Source organism: Lithobates pipiens, unplaced genomic scaffold (genome assembly GCF_037356315.1).
Source record: "Lithobates pipiens isolate NorthernLeopardFrog02 unplaced genomic scaffold, aLitPip1_a1.2 Scaffold_8, whole genome shotgun sequence".
Taxonomy (NCBI): Eukaryota; Metazoa; Chordata; class Amphibia; order Anura; family Ranidae; genus Lithobates; species Lithobates pipiens.
The window spans coordinates 683,443,860-683,453,525 of NW_027507903.1; the positions used below are offsets into that span (position 1 = coordinate 683,443,860).

General features: G+C 48.1%; 1 pseudogene; it reads left to right on the forward strand.

The window, feature by feature from the left end:
* Nucleotides 1-590: 590 nt before the first annotated feature.
* LOC143964672 (U2 spliceosomal RNA) lies at nt 591-791 on the forward strand (annotated as a pseudogene).
* The last annotated feature ends 8,875 nt before the right edge of the window (nt 792-9,666 follow it).

The window sequence follows — 9,666 nt, forward strand, 5'->3', positions numbered from 1 at the left end:
TGGGTGTACTGCTAGCTGAGTGCCCGGAAGCACTTGGCTGTGACACACCTAATTCTACACCTTAATTCCTCTCAGAACAGGTTTCAGAGAGGACTGAAGGTCTAGTGGGGTTGGAGATCCCAGCTGATGAGGAGCAAGGAGAGGTCCGCTTTGTTCTTTGGTGTGGGTCTTTGAGGTACGCTTGCCAACGAGCTGCATGGCAAGTCAACATATGTCTGGTCAAGCATGTGGTGCCTAAGCGGCTGATGTTTTGGCCACGCGAGATACGCTTGAGACATATGTTGCAAATAGCAGCGGTGCGATCTGATGTACTCGTCTCAAAAAAGACCCACACCAAAGAACTTTTAGAATAATGCGCAGAGGCAGTGCCCTGCACAGGTGGAGCTCTATGGTGTGATTCAGTCGGTGTGCTGCTCCTAAGCTGGCCCCCGTAGGTCATCCTGCCTCGTTGGACATGTGCCTCCTCCTCCTCATCCTCTCTCCTACCAGGCACCCATGTGGAGTCAGTGCCCTCATCATCCCCTCCCTCTTCATCGCTGGAGCAAACCTGGCAGTATGCTGCAGCTTGTGGAACATGACTGCCAGAATTCTCGGCTTCTAGGCCTTTTGGCTAAGATCAAGTGTAGTATCTGTTCTTATCAGTTACCAGGAGGTGGCGCTTGCTTCCGTCCCTGTTCTATGGCGAGGTGGAACAGGGATGACGGCGGCTATGCAAAGCCTGCTGGTGTAAAGGTGACCTGGAGCGGTTCGTAGCTGAAAGGGAAGCCTTCTGATGGGGATGGAGAACCACTGGTCGGCGCCAGGGGAGGGGACCCTGGCCTTCTGGCTTGGATTGTGGCAGCTTTAGCTTCGGTCAGTTTTTCGGGAGGGAACGTTTGTTCCCCTTTCTCCCACCGGGGGAACGGCCTGTACTTCCCGAATGTAATTAGGTAGGAGTGATGGGAGCGAGAGTGTTACCTGATGGTAAAGGGTCTCACTAAGCTCCTGGATCTCCATGCCTTTCTGGCTGGGGTGGGGGCTGTTGTGGTCTGGGTTGGGGGGGGGGGGGGGGGGGGGGGATGCTTCTGTTGGAAAGCCCATGGTGATGTGCCCCTGGAGTGGCAGTCCAGGGGTGCATTATACTCACTGTGCTACGCACTTTGATATTCGGCACCTAGGTCACGTCCATCACCATTAACACGCTTTTTCACACCTGCCTCTCGGGCCCGGCCTTTTGGCTAGGACCAGAGGAATTTTTGATTCCTGGCCGGAGGGCCTGGTCATTGTATTGCACAATGGCCACCTTTTCACTCTCCTCTCCTCTTCACTATCCCTTTCCTCACTTTTTATTTATTTTATTTGTGTGTTAGTCATGTTTGTCACTTCACGTTTTGATTAGTAGGGTGTCGGTCCTCGGACCAATCCTGAACGTCTTGTGGGAGAGCTGACATAGGCCTTCTGGCTTGGTCCAATCTCCATTTGGGGGCCTACCTTCGGGGAAGCCCCATAGTACCAAGTACCTAGGAGGTTCTGTTTCGGCAGTCCTCCCGGGGAAAGGAGGTCATCTGGCTTCGGCTAGACGGCCACTGTTGAGTCTGGTACCTCAGTCCCTGTCAGGAGCCTAATGCCCCGGGGGATCAGGGTATGGTCCTTCTATATGGAGGACATCAGACACCCGTCTGCACTTTTTAGTGTTGCACTCTTTATGTGTGTGCACTTTTTTTATGCACCGGGTAGAAGTTTTTTGGGTGTGTTTGCACGCCATGGGCTTTTTAAAAAAAAAAAAAAACATGACTGCCAGAATGCTGTCCTTCTTGAGCATCCCCTCTCTCTGCGCTCATGCTACTGCTTTCCTCTAGCTGAGTATCATCATCAGAGCCTACAAAACACTGGGCATCCTCTTGGAGCATGTACCCAACACTGTGCTCAAAGAGTTCAGAGGACTCCTCAGGAGGACGTGGTGGGTCTATGGAAGGAGTCACTGATGATGACATTGAGATGAGGGAAGATGATGCGTTGGCAGCTGCTTTGCTAGTACCCTGAGCCTGGGTGAGAGAGGATGAGGAGGATGAAGAGGGCTTGGTCATCCACTCTACCAAGTCTTCGGCATGTTGCGGCTCAACATGTCCAGCTGCCGAAAAGAAGGAAAAGCGTGTCCCATGGCCACGTGCTGATGATGATGCACCGCGTCCACGACCAGCACTGTTGTCTCTAGACACAGAGCCTGCTTGCCATCTTTTATCGGCTTGTGCCTGTCTGCCTCTCCTTGCTGGCCTTCCAGACATGGTAATGGCCTGAAGGGAGATGGGAAAACCAGCAATTGGGTACTATATATTGTGCTGGAGGCACACAACCCCCACTAACTCCTGCAGATGCCTTTATTATCCACTTGCTTACTGGGCACTTAAACCCCCCTCAGTCCCAGACCAATTTTCAGCTTTCAGTGCTCTCACATTTTGAATGACAATTACTCAGTCATGCAACACTGTAACCAAATGATTTTTTTGTCCTTTTCTTCATACCAATAGAGCTTTCTTTTGGTGGTATTTGATCACCTCTCGGTTTTTTATTTTCTGCGCTATAAATGAAAAAAGACCGAAAATTTTGAAAAAAAATGAATTTTTCTTCGTTTCTGTGACAAAATTTAGCAAATTAGCAATTTTTCTTCATAAATTTTGGCCACAATTTATACTACTACACATCTTTGGTAAAAATAACCCAAATTTTTGCATATTATATGATCTGTGTGAAATTTATAGAGTCTACAAGCTATGGTGCAAATCATAAAGATTTGCAAAAAAAGATCACATCTGATGTACTAAGGCCTATCTCCATTCTTGAGACCCTAACAAGCCAGGAAAGTACAAATGCCCCCCAAATGACCCCTTTTTGGAAAGTAGACATTCCAATGTATTTAGTAAGAGGCATGGTTAGTTATTTTAAGTTGTCATTTTTTCCCATAATTCTTTGCAAAATGACGATTTTTTTTTTTTTTTCACAAAATTTTCATTGTAATAGCTTATTTCTCCCACACGGAATGTGCATACCACAAATAACACCCCAAAATACATTCTACTACTCCTCCTGAGTATAACGATACCACATGTGTGAGACTTTTACACAGCCTAACCACATACAGAGGCCTAATTTTGAAGTAGCACCTTCAGGCATTCTAGGAGCATAAATTACACATTTCATTTCTCAACCACCTATTACAGTTTTGAAGGCCCTGGAACACCAGGGCAATGGAAACGTCCAGAAAATGACCCCATTTTGGAAAGCTAACACCCCAACGTATAATCTATGAGGCATAATGAGTCTTTTCAATGGTTCATTTTTTTCCAGAAGTTTTCGGAAAATGTGGAAAAAAATGAAAACGCATTTTTTTTTACACAAAGTTGTCCGTTTATAAGATATTTCCAACGCATAGCATTTACATAGCAAAAATAACACCCCAAAATACGTTCTACTACTCCTCCTGAGTATAACGATACCAAATGTGTGAGACTTTTACACAGCCTGACCACATACAGAGGCCTAATTTTGAAGTAGCACCTTCAGGCATTCTAAGAGCATAAATTACACATTTCATTTCTCAATCACCTATTACAGTTTTGAAGGCCCTGGAACACCAGGGCAATGGAAACGTCCAGAAAATGACCCCATTTTGGAAAGCTAACACCCCAACGTATAATCTATGAGGCATAATGAGTCTTTTCAATGGTTCATTTTTTTCCAGAAGTTTTCGGAAAATGTGGAAAAAAATGAAAACGCATTTTTTTTTACACAAAGTTGTCCGTTTATAAGATATTTCCAACGCATAGCATTTACATAGCAAAAATAACACCCCAAAATACGTTCTACTACTCCTCCTGAGTATAACGATACCAAATGTGTGAGACTTTTACACAGCCTGACCAAATACAGAGGCGCAACATGCAAGAAACACCGTCGGCGTTCCAGGGACACATAGCCTGCACATACCAAGAATTACACCCCCAAATACATTATGCTGAGCAAAGGGTAAAGAAAAGATTACCTGTGGTTTTAGAAGCGCAGTTGTCCACAGGAGGATATCACTGGTCCAGGCAGCAGGCAGGGACTTGGTCAGCAACAGCGAACACAGTTTTTCAGGCAGCAGGCAGGGATACTGTCCATATTACAGTCCAGGGTTAGTGCAGAGATGTCAGCAGTGCCAAAAATATTGGTCCTGGTAGTAGGCAGGTCCTTGTGGTGTGGTCAGTGCGGCATGATGGCAGTAAGTCCTACAGGCAGCAGACAAAAGTAGAGCCTCGTTCAGGACAGAATGGGGATAGGGGTAGAGGCTTCTCCCTCCCAAATCTCTTTGAAGCCTCCGAGTCTCCAGACCCTAATCTAGGAATAAGAAAACAAAGAAAATTGTTTTCTTCTTCCAGAAAAACTATACTGGAGCCCCTCACATATGTGAGACCCCGTGTTGAATCCCACTAGTCCAGTTGCAGAATACAAGATCAGTCCAAGAGGCAGGCAAATATCGTGGTCAAACAGTCCAAGGTCAGTTCCAGATCAGGCAGAGATATATACAGAATCGTTAGACAGAAGCATGGTCGAATAACAGTCCAGGGTCAGTTCCAGATGAGGCAGAGGTATGTACAGAATCGTTAGGCAGAAGCGTGGTCGAATAACAGTCCAGGGTCAGTTCCAGATCAGGCAGCGGTATGTACAGAATCGGCAGGCATAAGAGTGGTCAAATAACAAGCCAGGGTCCGTTACAGAGCAGGCAGTGGCATAAGGGGTGTGAAGGTGTATGAAGGCAGGAACTGAGGATTATGTTTACCATACTTCACTAAAAATTTATTGAAGTATGGTAACGCCGAAAACAGTCGCCTATACAGAGGCCTGGTTGGGAAGGACATTGTGCACAATAATAAGATGTGTCTTTTCTGACTCCTGCTTTGGTACACACCTTACATCTTTTTTGGCGTCTTTTGCCTGCTGGTGTGGGGGGAATTTTATCCGGAAAGTGGCGCTCGGAGAGTCGACTTACAACGTCTGATCGGATATTTTCTGGTGGGCCGTTTGGGAAAATAAGGGCTGTGAAAACTTCCTCCTGGTAGCCAAAGAAACGTTTGGGGTTTTGGGTGGCGTTGCTGTAAATTACATATGAATTGTAAATGGCCAATTGAAAAAAATAAATTACTACTTTTTTGTACCAATGATATGTCCGTCTTGAGACCAGATATGGTTCCATCATTTGGTCGTTGAAGTCGACTCCTCCCATGAACAAATTATACTCTGAAATACATTTGGGTTTCTTTACGGGGCCATTCCTTCTGGGGATTTCTACGAAGGTATCGTTGTGGATAGAAGATAACATGTACACATCTCTTCTGTCCCTCCACTTCACTGCCAGAACCTCCTTGTTTCTTAGACTTGCGGTTTCTCCTTTCCGCAGCTTCTTGTTCACCAGACTTTGAGGAAAGCCCTTCCGGTTCTTTTTTACAGTGCCACATGCTGGCGTCTTCTTCCGGTGAAGGTTGTGGAACAGGGGCAGAGATGTGTAGAAGTTGTCTACATAGAGGTGGTAGCCTTTATCCAGTAGGGGGTATATGAGGTCCCAAACAATTTTTCCGCTGGATCCCAAATAATCCGGACAATTAGGGGGCTGTAGCTGGGTGTCCTTCCCTTCGTACACCTTGAAGGAATATGTGTACCCTGTGGCTCGGTCACATAATTTGTAGACCTTCACCCCATAGCGGGCCCTTTTGCTGGGCATAAATTGCTTCATCCTAAGCCTGCCACTAAATTTAATAAGGAACTCATCCACACATATGTGTTGGTCCGGGGTAAACAATTTGGGGAATATTTCAGAAAAATAATTTAGTATTGGTCGAATTTTGTAAAGGCGGTCAAAATTTGGATCATTTCGTGGAAGGCATTGGGAATTGTCACTGAAATGTAAGAACCTCAGGATCATCTGATACCTGGTTCTGGGCATTACCGCGGAGAAGAGCGGTGAGTGGTGGAGGGGGTGGGTTGACCAGTAGGTACGTAATTGTTTTTTTTTGTTGAGTCCCATATTAAATGTGAGGCCTAAAAAAAGCTTGAACTCCTCCACCGTTAGGTCTCTCCATTCGTAGGGACGGGCATAATAGGAGGTCGGATTTTGAAAAATACATTGTTGTGCATACAGGTTGCACTGGGCCACAATTGACGCCAACATGTCCTCCGTAAAAATTAAATTAAAAAAATCGATGGGGCTAAAATTCTCCGTGTCCACCTGGACTCCTGGCTGGGCGGTGAAAGGGGGAACATTGGCCTCTCCTGAATTAGGAGGAAGCCACAAGGGGTTCTGAAGGGCATAGGGAAGGCCAGCATGGCTCCTAACCCTTTGGGGCTGAGATGACACCCCACTGGTACTTGGCCTTTCTTGCTGGGGCACTGCGGTGCTGGTGGACGGCATTGCGGTGCTGGTGGACGGCACTGCGGTGCTGGTGGACGGCACTGCCTCACTAGAACGCCTTCGCTTGATGGGCCGGATATCTTCCTCCTCGGATTCATCAGTCAGTGTTTCACTGCTGAGGACTGGCTCATAAGTTACGTCGGCTTCAGAATCCGAAAAGGAATCGGAAGAGGAGAGCTCCCCGTTGCTCTCGTCGGCCGCGGAAATAATTTGGTACGCCTCCTCAGCGGAAAAGACGCGTTTAGCCATTGTAGCACTGATGGGCACTGATGAGGTGGCACAGATGGGCGTTTTTGAGGTGGCACAGATGGGCGCTTTTGAGGTGGCACAAATGGACACTGATGGGTCGGCACAGATGTGCACTGATTTATTGCACAGATGTGCAGAATTGTTGCACGGATGTGCACTGATGAGGCGGCAGATGGGCACTGCTGAGGCGGCAGATGGGCACTGCTGAGGCGGCACAGATGGGCACTGCTGAGGCGGCACAGATGGGCACTGCTGAGGCGGCAGATGGGCACTGATGGGTCGGCACAGATGTGCACTGACTTATTGCATGGATGTGCACTGATTTATTGCACGGATGTGCACTGCTGAGGTGGCAGATGGGCACTGCTGAGGCGGCAGATGGGCACTGCTGAGGCGGCAGATGGGCACTGCTGAGGCGGCAGAGATGGGCACTGCTGAGTCGGCACAGATGGGCACTGCTGAGTCGGCAGATGGGCACTGATAGGTCGGCACAGATGTGCACTGATTTATTGCACGGATGTGCACTGATAAGGCAGCAGATGGGCACAGATGGGCACTGCTTAGGCGGCACAGATGGGCACTTCTTAGGCGGCACAGATGGGCACTGCTGAGGCGGCACAGATGGGCACTGCTTAGGCGGCACAGATGGGCACTGCTGAGGCACAGATGGGCACCGATTGGTACAGATGGGCACCGATTGGCACTGGCTGGCACTGGCGGGCACTGGTGGGCACTGGCGGGCACTGGCGGGGCACTGGCGGGCACTGGCGGTGCACAGATGGAGCACTGGCGGTGCACAGGTGGGCACAGGTGGGCACAGGCGGGCACAGGCGGGCACAGGTGGGCACAGGTGGGCACAGGTGGGCACAGGTGGGCACTGGCAGGGTAGATCTGGGCACTGGCAGGGCACTGGCAGGGTAGATCTGGGCACTGGCAGGACACTGGCAGGGTAGATCTGGGCACAGGTGGGGTTTTTATCCGTTTACTGACACTTTTACACTCACAAAACACATTCGGTCTCCTCACACAGAGACACGTTCGGCAATGGGTGATGATCTCATTTGTTTACATTTGAGATCATCACCCATTGGAGGAGGCGATCGCGCTGTAAACGGCCGCTGTGATTGGCCGTTTACAGCGATCTGTGATTGGCTGTGTCCAGCGGACACGGCCAACACAGATTTTCCCCGATGCGCGCTCCCGGGAGCGCGCGGGGAACTCTTAAAGGGGACGACGTCAATAGACGTAGTCCCGAAAATTGAGATCCGCGCTATACACGTCATTTTACTATAGCGCGGATCTCAAGTGGTTATAGAACAGGAATTAAAGGGTAGATACTGGCATATACTGTGCTGTGCTGGAGGCACACAACACCAACTAACTCCTGCAGATGGCAGATGGCTCAATTAGAGAAGAGCTATATAGGTGGATAATGGTGTATACTGTGGTCAGGGCACACAGACAACACCCACAATCTCCTACAGCTGACTGAAAGCTCTATTACAGAAGAGCAATATAGCTAGCTATATAGGTGGATATAATGGTGTATACTGCGGTCAGGGCACGCAGACAACACCCACAAACTCCTGCAGATTGCTAAAAGTTCAATTACAGAAGAGCAAGAACGCTAAATCGGCTGATAACGAACGGTGTATACTGTGTTGAAGGTACACAGAGAACACCCACTAACTCCTACAGACACCAACACACTACACAAGGCCTCATGCTGGCGGTCTTATATAGTGTGGGACGTGTACTACACAGCCTGAGCTATGATTGGCCACAGGCAGGATGCAATCATGGCTCTCCTCGCTGCCGGCATTGTGATTGGCCAAGCATGTGGGGTCACAGTGCATGCTTGGCCAATCATGAGCCAGCAATGCACTGCGATGGCGCAGTGCATTGTGGGCCGTGAGTGCCACACGAATTTGGTGCGAACAGCTCATAACGTTCGGTATTCGCCGAACGTGCGAACAGCCGATGTTCGAGTCGAACGTATGTTCGACTCGAACATCAAACTCATCCCTACTGGCGGGCCTCAAATCCTACCATAAAGGCTGTCTTTTCACTAAGATGACACATTAGTATAGCCTGCCTTCAACTAAAGCTTGGGTAGGCTTAGAAAAAGATATGGCTGATGATCTTTTAACGATTGTTCCCCGGATCTGAAAGGGTGATCCCTTTCATCGTCTCTGCTCTCACTCTCTTTATTTCACATCAATTAGTCCATTAAGTATTTCAGTGCTTTGGAACCTTCTGCCAACCTTTCTCCTTCCTCATCTTCCCCACCCCAACTACCTCCACCTCATCCCTTCCCCCACATTTTTTCCTCACCCTTTCTGTTCAATGTTGTTGATGGTGTCACTATCCTGATGCCATAACTAAGATGAATCACTTGAGGAGGGCTTGCGTATTTGACTTTTCTGTTTTCAGCGCCTCGAGTAGTTTGACGTTTGAATGTTCCTCTGCAGTATTACACATTCCTTGATAGAGGGACACTTTTAGAAGTGTCCACCTATGATTACAATTGTTTCCACTGGACATCTCACCTGAAGAAAAGTAGTTATAGGTGAAATTTACATTTAATGCAAAAGAACAAATGAGCAAACATTTGTCCACCAATAGCGGGATTAAAGTGGACTGTAGACCAAGAAGAGAACTGGTAACTGAGAAATGTAACATGGACTTATGCCACGTACACACAATCGCATTATGCTGGACAATTCGATCGTGTGTGGGCTCCAGCGGATTTTTTCATCGTAAAGTCCAGCTGACTTAGAAAGTAGTTTTGCATCAAAATTTGTCCGCCAGACTTGGCTTTCAGTGGACAATCCGTTCGCCAGTGTGCTAGTCCGGCGGACTAAGAATGATGCATGCTCAGAATCATGTATGAGAAGGAAGCTATTGGCTACTGAATTTCCTTTTTCTAGTCCCGTCGTACGTACTGTATGTCATCACGTTAGCAATCGAGTGTCCGTGTGGGGCCAAGTCCGTTC